The sequence below is a fragment of the Dermacentor silvarum genome, chromosome 4 (assembly GCF_013339745.2).
Source record: "Dermacentor silvarum isolate Dsil-2018 chromosome 4, BIME_Dsil_1.4, whole genome shotgun sequence".
Lineage (NCBI taxonomy): Eukaryota > Metazoa > Arthropoda > Arachnida > Ixodida > Ixodidae > Dermacentor > Dermacentor silvarum.
Window position 1 is genome coordinate 146,529,742 of NC_051157.2, and position 18,155 is coordinate 146,547,896.

General features: G+C 47.9%; 1 protein-coding gene across 1 annotated transcript in view; it reads left to right on the forward strand.

Moving 5' to 3' along the window:
* The first annotated feature begins 779 nt into the window (after positions 1 to 779).
* LOC119450720 (uncharacterized) overlaps positions 780 to 18,155 on the forward strand; it is a 42,849-nt gene continuing 25,473 nt past the window's right edge. The window contains exon 1 of the mRNA XM_037714241.2: positions 780 to 1,041. The gene's annotated coding sequence lies outside the window, so the exon portion shown is untranslated. The remainder of the gene's footprint in view (positions 1,042 to 18,155) is intronic.

Consider the following 18,155-nt stretch of genomic DNA (forward strand, 5'->3'; position numbering starts at 1 on the left):
CACTTTGATTTAATTACCTAGAAACACATTGGTCATTCTTCGCGGCCACGCAGTTCATAAACCTGGTTTATTTCACTCTAATATTGTTTTCTTCGATCATTGTCCCTGATCAATATCCAGCAACAAAAAGCGCGCGTAAAATGACACGATATCAATAATAAAATTTTCAACGTAGCCTTCATAGTGCGGAGATACCAGTTAGTGGCAGTTACATTTAGAGGACAGTGGTAAAAACAGCAGTTCACCTGGCTCCATTTGGTACCGGCCGTCAAGAGTCATGGGCACACCGAAGCAACTAAAACATTTTAAAAAAATATACTGCACAGAGGTTCTGCGAGAAAAACTGGCGTCCGCCAGCGTCCGCGTAGCGAACGCGCGCTCGCTAGCAGACGACGCGCTTGACAACGACAGCAAAATTGAAGACGTCGCGTTGTATAATCCATGCCTCAAATATATAAGTTTGGCAAAATGGTGTAAACATAAGCGAAATTACGTTGAATATGCCGCGGAGCGTGTCTCCGCCCCAATCCAGTTCGCTCGCAGCGCCCTCGCACTATTTTTCCGCACGCGGCGCCTCAGCGGCAGAGCGCCGTTCGGCCCACTCGACCATTGCACGGCCACTGGATAATTTTTTTTTTTTTTTTATCCAGCGGCCGTGACCATTGTCTAGTACACTCTAGTTTTGTATAACCTCCATGGGCAGCGCCGCTACAGCGCCGCATTTGTTTAGGCGAGGAGGATACGAAACCATACGAAACTATCGTCGCGGCGGCAGGCGGGCCAGAATGCGAAACCACGGCGAAACTGCCGGGGATCGTATCAATATTCTCTGCAGCATCGCCTCTCTTCGACACCCGTGTACGCGCCAATAACGTGTCGCCGTGTTTCAAAACGCGGAGGTTGCATTGTCGTTAGTCAGCTTCGAGAGCCTTTCTCGAGACATGCGGCACCAACGGTGATCTCGTCTTCGCCCTGAAATCAGCTGGATATCGACAGCCAGTTCCCACCACGGTGCCCTGGAAAAGACACAGCGTTAGAGCGGTAAGCAGGGGTTTATTTACATCCCCCAAGAAACCCGTCGAGTTGTCAGACACCCTCGCCCCACTAAACACCACGCTCATGTTCTGTGAAAAAGCGAGTGCTGTAATGATCCATTGGTGGGTTGCCGTTTATCGTCAGAATGTTCGCGGTTTGTCTATCGAGTCTACATAGTGTGACAAGGCAACCACGTCGGGCATTGCAGATTACATTAACCAATGTGACGGAACAATTTTTTTCCTTGCTGTCTGAATTGCCTATCTAGTATTTTCGCGTGGCGTTCTTCAAAGTTCCGTTAGAATGACGTGGAATTTGAAAGAAATCGTTTAAGTGCAAGCGATGCATATCTTCTGTTCCAATTCCTAACCTGCTAATGAACCAATCCCACGTAACCTGTGCCAAAAAGTTAAGAATATGCGATCGCGAGTGCCACGTAGCTGGACAGAACCAAGGTAATGTTGCTTGCCGTCGCGTGGAGCAAGCCAGACTATTTTTTGTGCTTGTGCTTATAAAGCAGCGCTGCTAAGGTAAACATACACAGGGACGAAAACAGCTCAGATGAAGTGCAGCCCCCCCCCCCCCCCCAACTAAAGGTGCGCTTCGTCTGCGCTGTTTTCGTCCTTGTGTATGCTTGACTTTGATACGCTGCTTTATAAAGTACAAGTATGGTATTTCAACTAGCCCCAACACAAGCCTTAATTATTACTATTTTATTTTGCCAATTACACAATTCGTTATTAATAATTAATTAACTTTTCAAATATTATAATCGGAGCGAAATCGTCGATGGGAATATTCTAGTCCACCAAGAAAAATTATCGTTTCATCTTTTTGTTGCTCAATACGCGCTACATAAAAGTTTTTTTCCGAGCAATTAAGAAAGCCTGCAAAACGTGAAAAAGTGCCGCGCAACTTGTCGCGCGGCACTTCTCGCGTGCTTTTGCGGGCTTCTTTATATATCTTTCAATTTATATTTTTATTGTATTTTATGTTTATTTTATTTTAAAGAGCAACGTCATAGCCATTCAGCTACCACGGTGGATACCACAGCGGGAGCAATTTGGTCTAAAAATCTACCTTGGAGCTCAGGACACGTGGGGCGGTGCGCTTGCGTACTCGTGGTAAAGGAGAAAGGCAATGAGCAACGGCGCTCGAGACAGACCAGCTGATGTACGCATAGCCTTGAGGCGCGTGTTCTTTGCGTTCACGATGAGTTTTAACAGCGAACAACTGCGAACAAATCTCCAAAACGTGTAACGCATCCTATATGCTAGGGGAGTGTTATTAAATTATCTGTACATAGTTTCCTTAGTGGTGTGTATAACGTGCCCCTTGGTTTTTCCTACCGTGCTTTATAGCAGAATAGAATAGCTTCTCTACAGAGCCGCTGAACTTAGTATTAAAAATTTTTAATCTTGTGTGGCCATATTTCATGTGCATTGATTACTATGCACCTCTGTACAAGTGGCTTGAGATTTTCTACCCCTTGTGCAACATGCACATTATTGCGCTTTCATATTTACATTTACTCTTGATTTACAGCACACATGTTAGCCAAGGTCCATGTCAGTGCTTCTAAATGTTTTTTTTTTCTGATAGTTTGTTGACGTTTGTAGTTTGCTTACTTTCAGAACTGTTCCTTGCTCACCCTGAAAGAAGGCCTTTAGAGTACAAATAAATAAAATTGAATTAATTACTTAGAAGTAAAATACTGCGTTTGCTGGTATAACAACCGCAATAAGGCACGCCAGGTATGGACTACAATCTGGACCTAAGTTTTGCGCTTCTCACAGCTGGAGCAATAGGATGCGGTCAAAGATTCATTTATAACATCCTCAAATCTCTACTATGCTACTTTGTATGTTTAAAGCTGCAGTACTATTCAAGGTAGTCGCTAAGCTAACATTTCCATGTTATCTGCACTGTCTAATGCAAAACACTGTATTCCAGGATGAACACAGTCCCAATAAAGTGACACCAGAAGTTGCAGACACTCCACTGGTCCCAGACATTGAAGACCTCCACAGTGAGACCAGTCAAAGACTCCTACAAGAGAGATTTGATGGTAAAAATGTCCACTTCCTTGTTTATTACTTTTTCTCTCAACTTGTCATGGCATGTGTCACTCAAGTGCATGTGTCATTCTGAGGCTGTCTCACTCATATAAATACCCCCACCTATGTCTCTGGGCATCACCGTTTATAAGTCTACCACTGAGCAGCAGATAATGGAGCAGTCACTTTTAAACAGACAAGCTCTCGTCAATTTGCTTGCACATGTCAGATAACTTTGCAGTGCTGTCGCATAACTCAACGTGTGAGTGCCCACAGCGTCTCCAAACATTTCTGCTTAATCTATTAGGCGTTTGTGAAGCACTGTCTAAACATATAATGGATGTTGCTTTAGCACGAGTCCACCTGGATTCTTGCACAGCATTTGCCGCATCTGTATGTTGACTATTTTAGCAGAGCATAGAGTTGAAAGCATGCACATCATGTGTCTGGCTCTTCCTTTTGTTTTTAGGCATGTTTAAATACTTGCAATGCTGAACCAACTCTACCATTTAGCTATGCTGACCATCATTATTAACAGAAGAATAAAATAAGGACATAATGAGCACATGCATGTTACAAGCTGTGGAAAAGTTCTCATGTTACTGCGAAAGTAAGCTGTACTGTTTTGTAGGAGACCGGTATCTATCCACATTTTAATCGTTGCAATATGCAGTTGTGTCATTTGACACAACCTAAGTACTTTAGCCTCTTTGTGTAGGCCTGTAGGGGTTTCTTCTAGTAGAAATAAATCAAAGCTAACATAATGGTCTTAAGTTTCTGACAAGTGATTCATCATAAAAGAAAATAATGTGCAAACACTGACAACAGAACCAGACAACATGGCATTTCTATAGTTCAGTTCTCTTGTATCTGTGTTCGCATGCCTTACTTTCTTTTACTGTGAATCCTTAGCAACTAGCTCAACTTTCTCTCATTCTAAGCTTCATTTCTCCTATTTGCAGTGTTTTTGTTGTGTGGTTCTCTTGTGTCCGTGTTTGCACCCCTTCCTTCTACAATGAATCCCCACCAACTAGCTCAACATTGCCATGAAAGTGATGCTGTGTTGACGTCATGTTACTTGCCATTGCCTTCATCATCATCATCATCAGCCTATTCATGTCCACTGCAGGATGAAGGCCTCTCTTTGTAATCTCCACTTACCCCTGTATTGTGCTAGATGATTCCAACTAGCACCTGCAAATTTCCTAACTTCATCATCCCACCTAGTTTTCTGCCGACCTCGACTGTGCTTCCCTTCTCTTGGTATCCATTCTGTGACTCTAATTGTCCACCGGTTATCCATCCTACGCATTACATGGCCTGCCCAGCTCCATTTCTCCCGCTCAATGTCAACTAGAATATCGGCTATCCCCGTTTGTTCTCTGTTCCACACCGCTCTCTTCCGGTCTCTTAACGTTAGGCCTAACATTTTCCATTCCATCGCTCTTTGTGCGGTCCTTAACTTGTTCTCGAGCTTCTTTGTTAACCTCCAAGTTTCTGCCCCATATGTTAGCACCAATAGAATGCAATGATTGTACACTTTTCTTTTCAATGACAGTGGTAAGCTCCCATTCATGATTTGGCCATGCCTGCCATATGCACTCCAGCCCAATTTTATTCTCCTGTAAATTTCTTTCTCATGATCAGGGTCCCCTGTGAGTAATTGACCTAGATAAACGTACTCCTTTAGAGACTCTAGAGCCTGACTGGCGATCCTGAATTCTTATTCCCTTGCAAGGCTATTGAACATTATTTTTGTCTTCTGCATATTAATCTTCAACCCCACTCTTACACTTTTTCAGTTAAGGTCCTTAATCATTTGCTGTAATTCGTCCCCGTTATTGCTGAATAGGACGTCATCTGCAAATCGGAGGTTGCTCAGGGATTTGCCATTGATCTTCACTCCTAAGCCTTCCCAGTCTAAGAGCTTGAATGCTTCTAAACATGAAGTGAATAGCATTGGAGAGATTATGTCTCCTTGCCTGACCCCTTTCTTGATAGGTATCTTTCTACTTTTCTTGTGGAGAACCAAAGTTGCTGTGCAATCCTTGTAGATCCTTGTAGATATACAGGACTGCAAAGTAAGGAACAGTTTGAAGCACTTTTTCAGCACATTGAAAGAAATGCAGAACGCATAGTTTATTCGGATGGAGGAAAAATGCAAGCAAAGCAAAGGCAGCTCTGTAAGCGCGAAGAACTTTTCGTGGTGCTCAGGCTCAGGACTGGTGTTTGCGCAAAAGAAGTGGCTCGAATGTTAGGAATTCCTCAGTCATGCCTTAGGCGCATCTTTTGTACATGGGTAATTTTTCTTGATAAAGAGCTTTCAGCATTGACAAGGTTTCCCACATTAACAGAGGTCGAAAAGCCACACCAATGGCATTCAGTGACTTCTCGAACACTAGAGCGGTCCTTGATTGCACAGAAGTGAAAATCCAAAGACCTTCACACCTACAGGCACAGAGGCACACTTTCTCTTCCTGCAAGTGCTACAACACTTTCAAAGCACTTGGAGTAACACCAGATGGCTATGTTTCATTTGTACCAGAATTGTGTGTGTGTGGGGGGGGGGGGGGGGCGTGTTAGTGATAGCGAAGTCAAAAATCAGGCCTAGTGGGTTTTTTAGAAGCGGGGGATGGTGTTATGGTCAACAAAGGCTTTAGGTTGGAGGGTGTTTTGCCACCATCTATTCAAATCCACATGCCACCATTTAAAATAGGGAATCAGTTGTCAGCTAATGATGTGATTGCTACCCAAAAAATAGCTGGTGCTAGGATCCATGTTGAGCGAGTCATCAGAGCGATCAAAGAATTTCATTTTTTAGACAAACCACTGCCAATCAACATGCTCGACATTGCTGACCGCATTTTTAGGACTTGTGCCTTTTTGTGCAATTTTCAGCAGCCAATCATGTCAGTCCATAATGAGAACAAGTAGCCGGCTGAAACATTTCATCTACTCGAAATGAGCGCCTTTACAATGTTCATGAGAAAAAGAAACCAGGCTATGTAACGACAGTCTAGTCTTGTGCTATATAGCATGTGCTTCCGACGTTGTCTACTATACTACCTTCTGGGGCAATTTCTATCTTGCGTCTTTCTGAATAAATGATACCACTTTTCCGGTTCTCTTCCATGTACACAGCATATATTCAAATTTTATTATTATGTCCGTATACATAATGGCCATAGTTATCACCAATGCTACACAATTTGCTTATGTCACGCAATTTCTTTTCGTTTTGCCATTGCTGCTGGCTGTTTGTGTCACAATGCCATATCCGTTATTTCTCAATGCTGCGCGTATCATGTGTACTCTCAACACTGCCTAGGTATAAAAAAAGTGACTGTAAAACAGTGCATTGTGCACACATGTCCCTCAAGGCGAAGACACTGCAAGAAAGCATGAGCAACAGCTCTTAAATGAAAAATTATTTGCAGCATCTCCAAACGCAACAATCCTCTGCTTAGCTGGGTACGCAGACTGTGAGGACAGCGAATTAGACGTAGCATGTGCTTGGCTAGCAGATGAAGTCACTAGCTGGAGCTCTCTGCATGTGCAGCACTTTTGTGTGCAAACATCATTAGCCATGACACATAGTTTATTATTGTTTGCTGCTCGCAAATTACCTGCAACATTGCACCACGAAGCAACCGTATAGTTAATACTTCACGACACTGAATTTGAGGTGCAACATCAATACAACACAACTCTCAGGCAAAAAAACTTTTGGGAATAATGTCAGTACTCCTCGAACACTAGAAAGACAGAGTACTTTTCACCCCACACAATTTGTACCTCTGAACAACAAACGTCAGTGTCAAATAATTTATTTCTAAATATGGCATAGTTTTTGTATGTACAGGTAGCATCGTGCTTGTAAACAAAGCTAAAGCCCACTCGGCATCATCTTTGGCAACAGTGTTTGGACTGCCTCCTTAACACATCACTGTGCCGATAAAATGCAGACCATACCAACGTGCTGCTGCTCAAAGGAAATTAAAAACTTTCATATAAGCACTATGCACGCAGCAAAACATAGATAACGACAAAGGGTCCCTGAAATGGCTTCATGTTTACCTAAACAATCTCTCAAGGAATACTTTCATACAAGAGCTTTGTACCACCATGCTATAATGAAGCTGGCATGAGTGGTTAATTATTACTCTCAACATCTAGGTGTGGACATTGCTATGTCCCACCTCCTTGACAATGACATCATTCTCTTTACATCATTCTCTTTGTGGTGCACGTATTTCTGTGGTAGGGGCTCCTGCTTTCCGGCAGTTTTCAGCTTCCTTTTAATAGTGCCAGTGTACCTGGAAGAACTATACAGGGGAAGCCCTCTTCTAATTCGCTGGGTCAACTGCTCGGCTAGCCCAGCATTCCTAAAAAAATTCAGTAAGTGCTGGTAATATTTCCCCAGATCACATGGCCTCATCAAAGAAAATTCTTTCGACGTGTGTGCAAGATGCAACGGATGCTGCATTTGTCCACACAACAAAGTCGCACCAGCGTATTCCTGTCACTGCCATTTGGCCCTGCAGCTGATAATAGTATTCATGGTCGGTTTTCAAGGCAATTTCATTATCAGTTGCCCTACAGCAAAACTTTGGAAAGACTACAGCTTCTTCGATTGTTTTCCTTTGAAGGAAAATGGGCATTTAACTTCTAGCAGCCCCATATCACTGCCCTCGAATACCAGCCTATCTGGGGATGCAGCAATAAACGCATGCTCTGCATGCACGTGCAGGCCTGTATATCCAACTGTTATGTTCTTATCCATGCAGGCTATTATCTGTTCATACGCCTGAACGCCATCTGGCTCATGCACATTTCCAGAGTGCATGGCTTCAGTTTTATAGTTGCGTGGGTATGGTATCTCTTTAACAACGCTATCAGGTTTCCGGCACCGCACAATTCTTTTAAACATTGAGGCAGTGAGCCGACCAATTCGCTCCATGTGCCAGGTTGGATTTGTGGCCTGTCCAATCGTCGACTCAAGCACAACAGCTCTGCCGTCCACCGAGAGGGCCTGTATAGCTGCAAAAAAACACTTGTTAATTTAGGGGTTGAAAGTGAATTTGTTTTACAAGTCATACAGCAAGCATTGCATTGTATTAAGGCAATGACAAGTAACATGATGTCAACAGAGCACTTTCATGGCAATGTTGAGCTAGTTGGTGGGCATTCATTGAGAAGGAAGGGGTGCAAACACGGACACAAGAGAACCACACAACACAAACGCTGCAAATAGGAGCTAAGTGTACTAGAAATGAAGCTTAGAATGAGAGAAAGTTGAGCTAGTTGGTAGGGATTCACAGTAAAATAAAGTAAGGCACGCAAACACGAATACAAGAGAACCGGACTACACAAATGCCATGTTGTCTGGTTCTGTTGTCAGTTTTTGCACACCTTACTTTCTTTTATGATGAATCACTTGTCAGAAACTTAAGACCATTATGTTAGCTCTGATTTACTTCTACTAGAAGAAACCCCTACAGGCCTACACAAAGAGGCTAAAGTACTTAGGTTGTGTCAAATGACACAACTGCATATTGCAACGATTAAAATGTGGATAGATACTGGTCTCCTACAAAACAGTACAGCTTACTTTCGCAGTAACATGAGAACTTTTCCACAGCTTGTAACTTGCATGTGCTCATTATGTCCTTATTTTATTCTTCTGTTAATAATGTTGGTCAGCATAGCTAAATGGTAGAGTTGGTTCAGCATTGCAAGTATTTAAACATGCCTAAAAACAAAAGGAAGAGCCAGACACATGATGTGCATCCTTTGAACTCTATGCTCTGCTAAAATAGTTAACATACAGATGTGGCAAATGCCGTGCAAGAATCCAGGTGGACTCGTGCTAAAGCAACAACCATTATATGTTCAGACAGTGCTTCACAAACGCCTGATAGGTTAAGCAGAAATGTTTGGAGAGGCTGTGGGTACTCACACACATTGAGTTATGCGACAGCACTGCAAAGTTATCTGACATGTGCAAGCAAATTGACGAGAGCTTGTCTGTTTAAAAGTGACTGCTCCATTATCTGCTGCTCAGTGGTATACTTATAAAAGGTGATGCCCAGAGACATAGGTGGGGGTATTTATATGAATGAGACAGCCTCAAAATGACACATGTACATCAGTGACACATGCCATGACAAGTTGAGAGAAAATGTAATAAACAAGGGAATGGACTTTTTTACCATCAAATCTCTCTTGTAGGAGTCTTTGACTGGTCTCACTGTGGAGATCTTCAATGTCTGGGACCAGTGGAGTGTCTGCAGCTTCTGGTGTCGCTTTATTGGGACTGTGTTTATCCTGGAATATAGTGTTTTGCATTAGACAGTGCAGATAACATGCAAATCTTAGCTCAGCGACTACCTTGAATAGTACTGCAGCTTTAAACATACAAAGTAGCATAGTAGAGATTTGAGGATTTTATAAATGCATCTTTGACCGCATCCTATTGCTCCAGCTGTGAGAAGTACAAAAAGTAGGTTCAGATTGTGGTCCATACCTGGCGTACCTTATTGCGGTTGTTATACCAGCAAACTCAGTATTGTACTTCTAAGCAACTAATTCAATTTTACTTATACTCTAAAGGCCTTCTTTCAGGGTGAGCTAGGAACAGTTTTGAAAGTAAGCAAGTAAGCAAAGTACAAACTTCAGCAAACTATGAGAAAAAAAAACATTAAAAAGCACTGACATGACCTGTGCTAACGTGTGCTGTAAATCAAAAGTAAATGTGAATATGAAAGCGCAATAATGTGCATGTTGCACAAGAGGTAGAATATCTCGAGCCACTCATACAGAGGTGCATAGTAATCAAAGCACATGAAATATGGCCACACAAGGTTTAAAATTTTTTAATATTAAGTTCAGCGGCTGTGTAGCGAAGCTATTCCATTCCGCTATGAAGCGCGGTAGGAAAAACTCAAGGGGCACGTAATACACGTGACTATGGAAACTATGTACAGATAATTTAATAAGACTCCCCTAGCATGCCATAGTCACATGCCTTGAGGCACAACTCGCAGGTAATCGGACAGTCTCGCATTATCATGATGTAAATCACATATGACTAGAAAAATTTATGAAGCAGGCACTAAGGAGTTCTCCATCACCGACTTGATGCCTACAACATTAAAGACAGGAGGTGCAAAGATCTTGTCTTTTGCAGAGGCACACAGCATTTCAAAGCGCTGAAATATGTGTCACACTTTCGCATACACAGTACCCTTACTGCCATCATGGGCAAGACAAGCGATAGAATTGAAGTTGAATAGACGTGTGTCAGTTTCACAGTGTGTATGTGCATGAATGCTCTCGTATTATCTCAGTCATCACGAGATGGATTCAGCCAAAATTTTTAAGAGTAGAAGTTGGAACCTTAGATAAATAATTTCCAAAATGGATAAACTTGGCTTTAAAGAGGTTTAGTTGAATAAATAACGAAGTCTTACATTACACATTGCTGCCCTTGCATATTGGCTACTGAGAGAAAAAAATAGCACCATATATAAAGCACTGCTAACATTAGGGTTACATTGATGCAAACTGTACTTAACGCAAAAGCGCAGTAAAAGCGGCTAGCACACTGTTCCTGTCTGACGTCACAGTCTGATGCAACACAACTAACTCCTATTTTAACAATTCACAAACATGAAGAAACTAGTGAAGTGTAGCACTTACTCTTACAAGTTATTCTCCTGAGTTTTCTTTGCTGATATAACAGAGAATCAGGCAATTTGCTGCCATTTTTTCGAGATCGGCAGCAAGCAGAGATGGATCACTCGGTGAGAGCCCTGGCAGTGGGTCGAACCGCCGCCTTTCCGACCTTCATTTTTCCTCGAGTGAAAAGTGATGTCTTGCAGAGGCAGAGGTGGCTCAGGCTTTTTGGCCGAAAAAAAAAATTTGTACAAGTACAATAACAAAATTTAAGTGCTTCCTGTGGTGTTTAGTCAACATCCACATGCAGTGTAAGGAGATTAAATGTTGCAGTTTTGGATGGTTTTTCTCAATGCAAGTCTTGTAGATAAGAATTTATAAAGTGACGCTAACATGTCCTCTTGATTCAAACTAGTAGCCTTGCATTTGTTCATATACCAGTACTCATGTAGGATAGGATAGGAATAAACTTTATATGTCCAACGGTTATGGCTCTTGGTGCCCGGGGCTAGGCTGCCAGGGGTCCGTCGCGGGAGAAAAATCTTCCGAGATCCTAGGCAATAGCCCTGGCCCGCTGGACGGCCCACTCCTGGTCCTCGGGTGCCTCGCTGAGGAGGGCGGCTTGCCATCTCTCAGCGAGGCGCCAGCCTTCAGAGGGTCCTGCTGTTGTCTTCTGCCTTCCTCTTGGTGCTTCTTGCTCATGGCGTTGACATTCCCAAAGCATATGGGCCATATCAGCCCGTTCGTGCTCGCACCATGGGCAGCCGGGCGATGGGTGCCGCGCGGGCCACAGGCGGTGCAGGTGGTAGGGGTAGGTGAAAGTGCCTGTCTGCAACCGCCTCAGGTCGACTGCCTGGGACCTGTCCAGCCGCCCGTGGGGTTGTGGATATTTCTTACGTTCTTTCTTGTAGTGACCAAGAACCTCTCGGTACGAGGCCGGAAACTCCTCGATATCGCGGTTGGCGTCCCCGTGGCCCCCAGCTCCGTCCGCCGCGATTTGGGTTGTGTTGGCAACTCCTCCGTTGGGGTCCCGCACAACAACGGCGGCGGCTGCCCTTTGGGGGATCGCGTCGCGACGGGTAAGCTGCCTCACGACGAGATGGGCGCGCTCGTTGTGGTTGGACGGGATGCCCGTGTGTCTTCGGCCGTTGGTATTGTTGTTGTCGTTGTTGTCGCGGCTGTTGTTTTTGGTGGTGCCAAGCTCCCCGACGTGCGCGGGGAACCATTTGAGGGCCTTGTTCGTAATCGTGCCGGACACGAAGTCCCCGGCTCTGGCGTTGAGCATGCGTGCCACATCCGCGGACACCCAACCTTTGGTGTAGTTCTGAATAGCTGATTTGGAGTCGCTAATGATCAGGCTATCCTCCGTACTTCCGTGGAGTACCGCGAGGGCTATGGCCATCTCCGCTGTTTCGGCCGACGGCAGCTTCGCTGATGCCGTGACTCGTATCCTTCCCTTCGTATCTACGACTGCCATGGAGAAGGCGGGCGCCGACGCCGTCGGCCGGCCGTGTCGTTTATGTTGCCGCTTTTGCTGCTGCCGTTTTTGTCGTAGTAGTGATGGTGGTGTTGGCATCCCCGGTTCGTCTCGCACATTCTGTTGTAGTGGCAGGTGGTGGTCGTCCCTCGTCGCCGTCAACGTTACCGGCGGGCCGCGGGTACCTGGCTGCATCGACGAAGAGGACGCCTTCTCGTCTTCCGTGCTCCTCGAGGATTGCTACCGCCCTGCGTTTACGTCGTTGCACGTCATGCACCGGGTGCATGTTCTTCGGCATGTTTTCCGTCTGTATGGCGTCTCTGACTTCCGGTAAAAGTGTTTCCTTCAGTCCCCGTGCCTCGTGATATCGAATCTCGAGCAGGTAGAGGATTCGTCTTCCCGTTCTGGTGCCCGACAGCCTCTCCAGCTGCGCGATTCTCTGCGCCTCTGCGACCTCCTCGAGCGTGTTGTGTACGCCCAGCTCGAAGAGCCTGTGGGTTGGCGTGTACTGGGGTACCCCCAGGGCGGTCTTGAACGCCCTGCGGATCGCCATGTTCAGCTTGTCGGTTTCGCTTCTGTTCCAGTCGGCGTACGCGGCGACGTACGATATGTGGATCAGCGCGCACGCCTGTTCTGTCTCGTCACGTTGTGTTCATTCCTTTTCTCTTGTTCGCGACCCGCCGCACGAGGTGCGTGGCGGCGGCCACTTTCTTCTGCAGTCGGGCAACCAGCTCGCGGTTGGCACCGTTCTCTTCCAGCCACAGGCCGAGCACTCGCAACTTGGACACCGTCGGTATTCGGGTCCCCTCCTTAGTCGTGACACGGACGCCCAAACGACGGGCGTCGAGAACGCCCTGCGGGAGGGGTCCTTTCTTGCGCGGTCTGTCGAGTAGGATCTCTGACTTCTCGGGTGAGCAGACGAGTCCCGTGTCTTCAAGGTGCCGCTCCACCTCCCGGACGGCCCGCTGCAGCCGGTCTTCCATTTCGCCGACGCTCGTGTTCTCCGTGGTCCACACCGTCACGTCATCTGCGTAGATCGTGTGATTGATGCCCTATATCGCATCGAGACGCTCCGGCAGGCCGATCATGACGAGGTTGAAAAGCATGGGGGAAGTACGGAGCTCTGCGGCGTTCCCGCACCGCCCATTCGGACCGTTCGCGGCGTGGCCCCGTCGATCTTGACCGTCGCCTCGCACCTATTCAGGAAGCTGCTGAAATATCGGTGGAACCTCGCCCCGAGATCGAGTCGGCTGATCTTGTCCAATATGGTCAGGTGCTTCACCGTGTCGAAGGCGCTCTTGAGGTCTAGCCCGAGTAAGGCGCGCACGTGCGTGCTCGGAGCGTTCACGGCCTGTTCCTTGATCTGCAGCATGGCGTCCTGTGTGGAAAGTCCCTTTCGGAAACCGATGATGTGGGTGCCGAAGGCGTCCTGCTTCTCAAGGAGCGTCGTCACCCTGTTGAGGCAGGCATGCTCCATCACTTTCCCGACGCAGGACGTGAGGGAGATCGGCCTCATGTTTCGGAACTCTAGCGGTTTGCCCGGCTTTGGTATGAGTATAACGTCCGTGGACTTCAACACTTGCAGAATTCGGCCCTCCTTCCAGCACGAGTTGATGTACTCGCAGAGCTTCTCGATGGCGTCGTCGTTCAGGTTCCTAAGGATTTTGTTGGTGATCCTGTCAGGACCAGGCGCCGATTTGGTCTTCAATAGCTGGAGGACCGCTCTAATTTCCTGCACAGAAAAGTCCGCGTCCAGCTCCTCGTTGGGAGCCCCGCGATACTCGGGGTGACTCTTCCCTTCTGGTCGAGCGAGGTGCGTATGCACGATCTCCTCCGCGAAGGCTTCCGGGTAGCCGTTCTGGTGCTTCCCGGGTCGAGCAGGTGCCTGAGAATCTTCCAGGTGCGTCCCGCGCTCATGTTCCCGTTCATCGTGTCACACAGCTCCTGCCATTCTTGTTCGCACAGGCGGCCGCAATGCGTCTCGATCTCCCGGTTGATTTCGGCGATCTTCGTGCTTATCTTCCTGTTGAGTTTTTGCTTACTCGCTCTCCGTTGCATGGATTTCTTGATCGCAACGAGATGTGCCAGCCGGCTTTCCACTCTGGACGGTTGGGGAGCGTCGTCGTCCCCAGCTCCGCGGGATCTGTCTTCTCCTTCTCTGGGGGGTTCTTGTCGCCAGTCCGTCCGTTCGATCTCATCGGTGGCTTTTTCTAAGTCCGCGAGTTCTCTGCACCATTCGCCGATGTCTTCAATAGGGCCCTCCCCTGCTTGTCTCTTTCTCTATTTTTCCGGAATCTATCCCAGTCCACGATTCTGGCCTTTTGGCAGACGTCCTCCTCGCTTTCATTCTCTCCCACGGTCACACACAGGATCCTGTGGTCACTGCCCAGGTCCTCGAAGGAGTTCGACCAAGTGACCACGTCCGCGCCCGACCAGACTGAAAGGTCGGGGGATGTGTCGCGGCACACTCCCTGTCCGATCCTGGTGTGCGAAGCCGGTTCGTTGAGTACAGTCAGGCCGAGCTCGTCCATCAGCCCGGCTATCCTCTCCCTTCTGTGAGTCGGCTTTGTATCCCCATTGCGTGTGCGGCGCGTTGAAGTCTCCACATATCAGCAAGGGATTGGAGGCGGCCTTGGACATCGCTTCGCGAAAGAGGGCGTCGAAAGTGTGAGTGCGGTTTCTTTGCGAGGGGGAGCTATATACGTTGAGCACGAAGAGGCCGGTCTTCCTTTTTCCACTACTCGGCACGACTTCGATCAGGACGTGGTCTATGTCCGACTCTTCGTGGAGCACGAGTTCGTGTTCGATGAAGGCCGTCCCGCGCTTAACCAGGGTGCACACCCTGACGTCTCTCCCCATGCATTCGTAGGGCGGACCACACGTCACATAGCCCGGGAGCTGGGCCCGGTAGAAAGGTTCTTGCAAGGCAATCACGACAGGAAGTTTGTTATTCGAAAGCGTTTTCATGTATTGCACCATCGTTGCTTTTTTTTTTTTTGAAGCCCCTGCAGTTCCACTGCCAGACTATGCGTCTGTTGTCGGACTTGCGGGACACAGCCATGATTGTTATGCAGAGGTGTTGGGGGGGCACAACTGTCCGTGCGTCCTTCCTTCCCCGTTGCGGGTGGTGTTAGCGTTGTTGCCGCTGGTGAGGATGGCCGGTACATTTACAGCTTGTGGTTACGGTACCCCGGCCCTTCCGGGCAGGTGGTGGTGATGTTGCTGCAGCTGCACGTCCCGCGTTCCAGATCTTCGATTCGGTTATACATGGCCGCGAGTTGGTTGTTGACCGCTGCGTACTGCGCGTTCCGTCCCGCGTCGGATTCGTTCAGCCTTGTCAGGAGCATGTCAAACATTCGCTCCGTCTTGTCCGTCATTTTGTTCACCATCTCTTCGATCGCGTCTATCTTTCTGGCTCCTGACCTGGGTCTCTTCGGTGCTTGTGCGTGGTCCACAGCGTCTTCCGTAGGTGGTGCATCGTTTGTGCCCTTGCGCTTGGAGCCCGCCGTCGCCAGCGTTTCTTCGCCGCAACAAGTGTCCATCTCCCCTACTTCGCCTCCTGTCGCGGTCGCGTCGCCTCGCTCGGCGGCCTCGCGGGAGGCGGAGGAGGAGATCCTCTCATGAGGGAATCCTCTCATGTTCTTCAAGATTTCGTTCAGCGTCTGCTGCAGTTCGTCGATTTTCCTTGCTGATTGTTCGTTCTGCTTCCTGGCTCTGCCCAGCTCTTCTGGAAGTTCCTGATTCTCTCGCTCCATTTTCTCCATCCTCGCCGCCAGGAGGGCGTCGGGGGCTCCCCTCGTGCTGCCAGTGACGGGGGTGCTTTCTACAGAGTATCCATTTCTTCCCGCGACTATGTCGGACCAGGTGACTTTGCGCGGCCCTGTCTGTGTCTCGCCGTGTGTCGCCCGCCCGCCGTCTGGCAGGGGGCTGTGTCGGTTCCGGTTGCGGCTTGCACTCTGAACCCGGCTTAGACTTCTGCTCTTACGTCTGTTACGACTTCGGCTCCGTCTTCTTATCGGTGAGATGGATCTGGATCTCGAGCGACTGTGGCCTTTTCCCTCCGCCATACTGTACCCCGATGGTGATGGGGTCCGCTGAGGGGTCGTCTTTCCTTCTTCTAATGTGCGTTCCCTTTCTGATCTGCTTCTCGCCCGCCACCTTCTCTGCTTCACTATATGCGGCAACTTGTATTTTGCCTTGCACATTCGGTCGGCCGTGGGGTGCGCCTCGCAGCAGATCCGGCACTTGGGCGTGCATTCGTGTTCGCTGCTTGGGTTATTCGATCCGCAGGTGGGGCATAGTTTGATCTCCGGTCTAGGGCACACGTCGGGTCGATGGCCGAGCCTGCCGCACTCCTTGCAAAAGTCAATGTGTTTCCGATACAGGGATACTCTTATCATGATGCTATTGAAGTAAGCCCATGTGGGGACTCTGTTTCCTTCGTACAACAATATCACGGTGGTCGTACTGCTGAGCCGCTTGGCGTACGTTAAAGAGGGGTTTCTCGAGTTCACCAACGCATGCGTGAGCTGGTCTTGGGTATACTTTACGGGAATGTTGCGGATAATCCCTTTTACCATTTCCTCTGGCGCCGAAACGTACGCGTTGGTCTCGTGCCTCTTTCCGTTGATCGTCAAAACCTTGATCTTAGCGATTTTCGTCGCTGTTGTCTCGTCCGGTGTGCTTATCACCAGGATGTTTGCGTGGGATTGGGACAGATCGTGATCATCTCGTCGTCGCCCACTACCGCTTCTTTGCGTATCGCCTCGTCGAGAATCATTCCGCACTTGTTCCTTATATTCAGCCCGTCTTTCGGTCGAACAATTATCTTGATATCATCCCTGGGTAGTCTGGGCATCCTACTTGCTCGTAGAACTTTGTTCACTATGCTTCGACCGCCTCGGCGCATCGGGCTTCGCGAGCGGGTGTCGTCCTTTCCCGCCATCTCGGCGTTCATGCGATGCCTTCTGTGGGTAACTTCGATCCAACCGTCCGCAACGCCGTCAGCGTCTTCTCCCGTGGAAACGCGTTTTGCGCCATCGGGTCCGTTGTCCGGGGTTTCCCCGGTTCCTGCCTCGTCTGCCTCCATCTCGATGGTAATTCGTTCAATCTCCGAGTCCAACGAAGGATGCGCCAGGCCCAACCGTCGTTAGGCCTGGCCGCGCTCACACGGGACTCGTGCGATTTTCGTGCCGCAAAAACTCGTGAAGTTCACGCTCACCCAAAACGTTGGTGTCCCTGGGTTCACGGTGACTTGCTCTTTCCGATGATGTGCCGCTTTCGGGTGTAGGATTAAAAAACCTGCGGAAACACTCATAAATAAACGGAGCCGATGCGAGAAGCGTCCGCTCCCACTGGTGAGTCAGTACTCATGTACGCTGTAAACCAGGTAGCTGTGTGAATGAGTTGATAATCGTCAAAAGTTGCTACCACAAATGCAAACAATCCCTCAACACGTTAAATGTTCAACACGGAATCACAAAGAACCCTTTGCCGAAAAGAGCAAAAAGTGTAAGCACAGATTTTTGAGGCACCCTTACCACCTCCTCTGTTAATTAATGTCTGCTAAGCAGTAGTATCCTTACCTTGGGCAGGAACAATCCAATTACATGAAACCTCCGTGCACATTGCTGCATCCTTTAGCGCGAAGTTAATTGCTTGAAGGATTAATCCTATAAAATGTTGGCATGTGCTACTACGGCTGCAAGAATAAAATGGAAGAGATTAGGTTCATGCTCAACAGGAACATTAAATGTTCGTGCAAGCCGCCCCTGGTTACCTGAAAACAATTTATGGATAATTATGTTACAAACATGCAACATACTCGCAATGTGCAGCTTAAGGTGAGCCTGAGAAAACATTTTCAGCTGCATAATGTGTGTGGGTTGAATGCGATTAGTTCAAAAGCT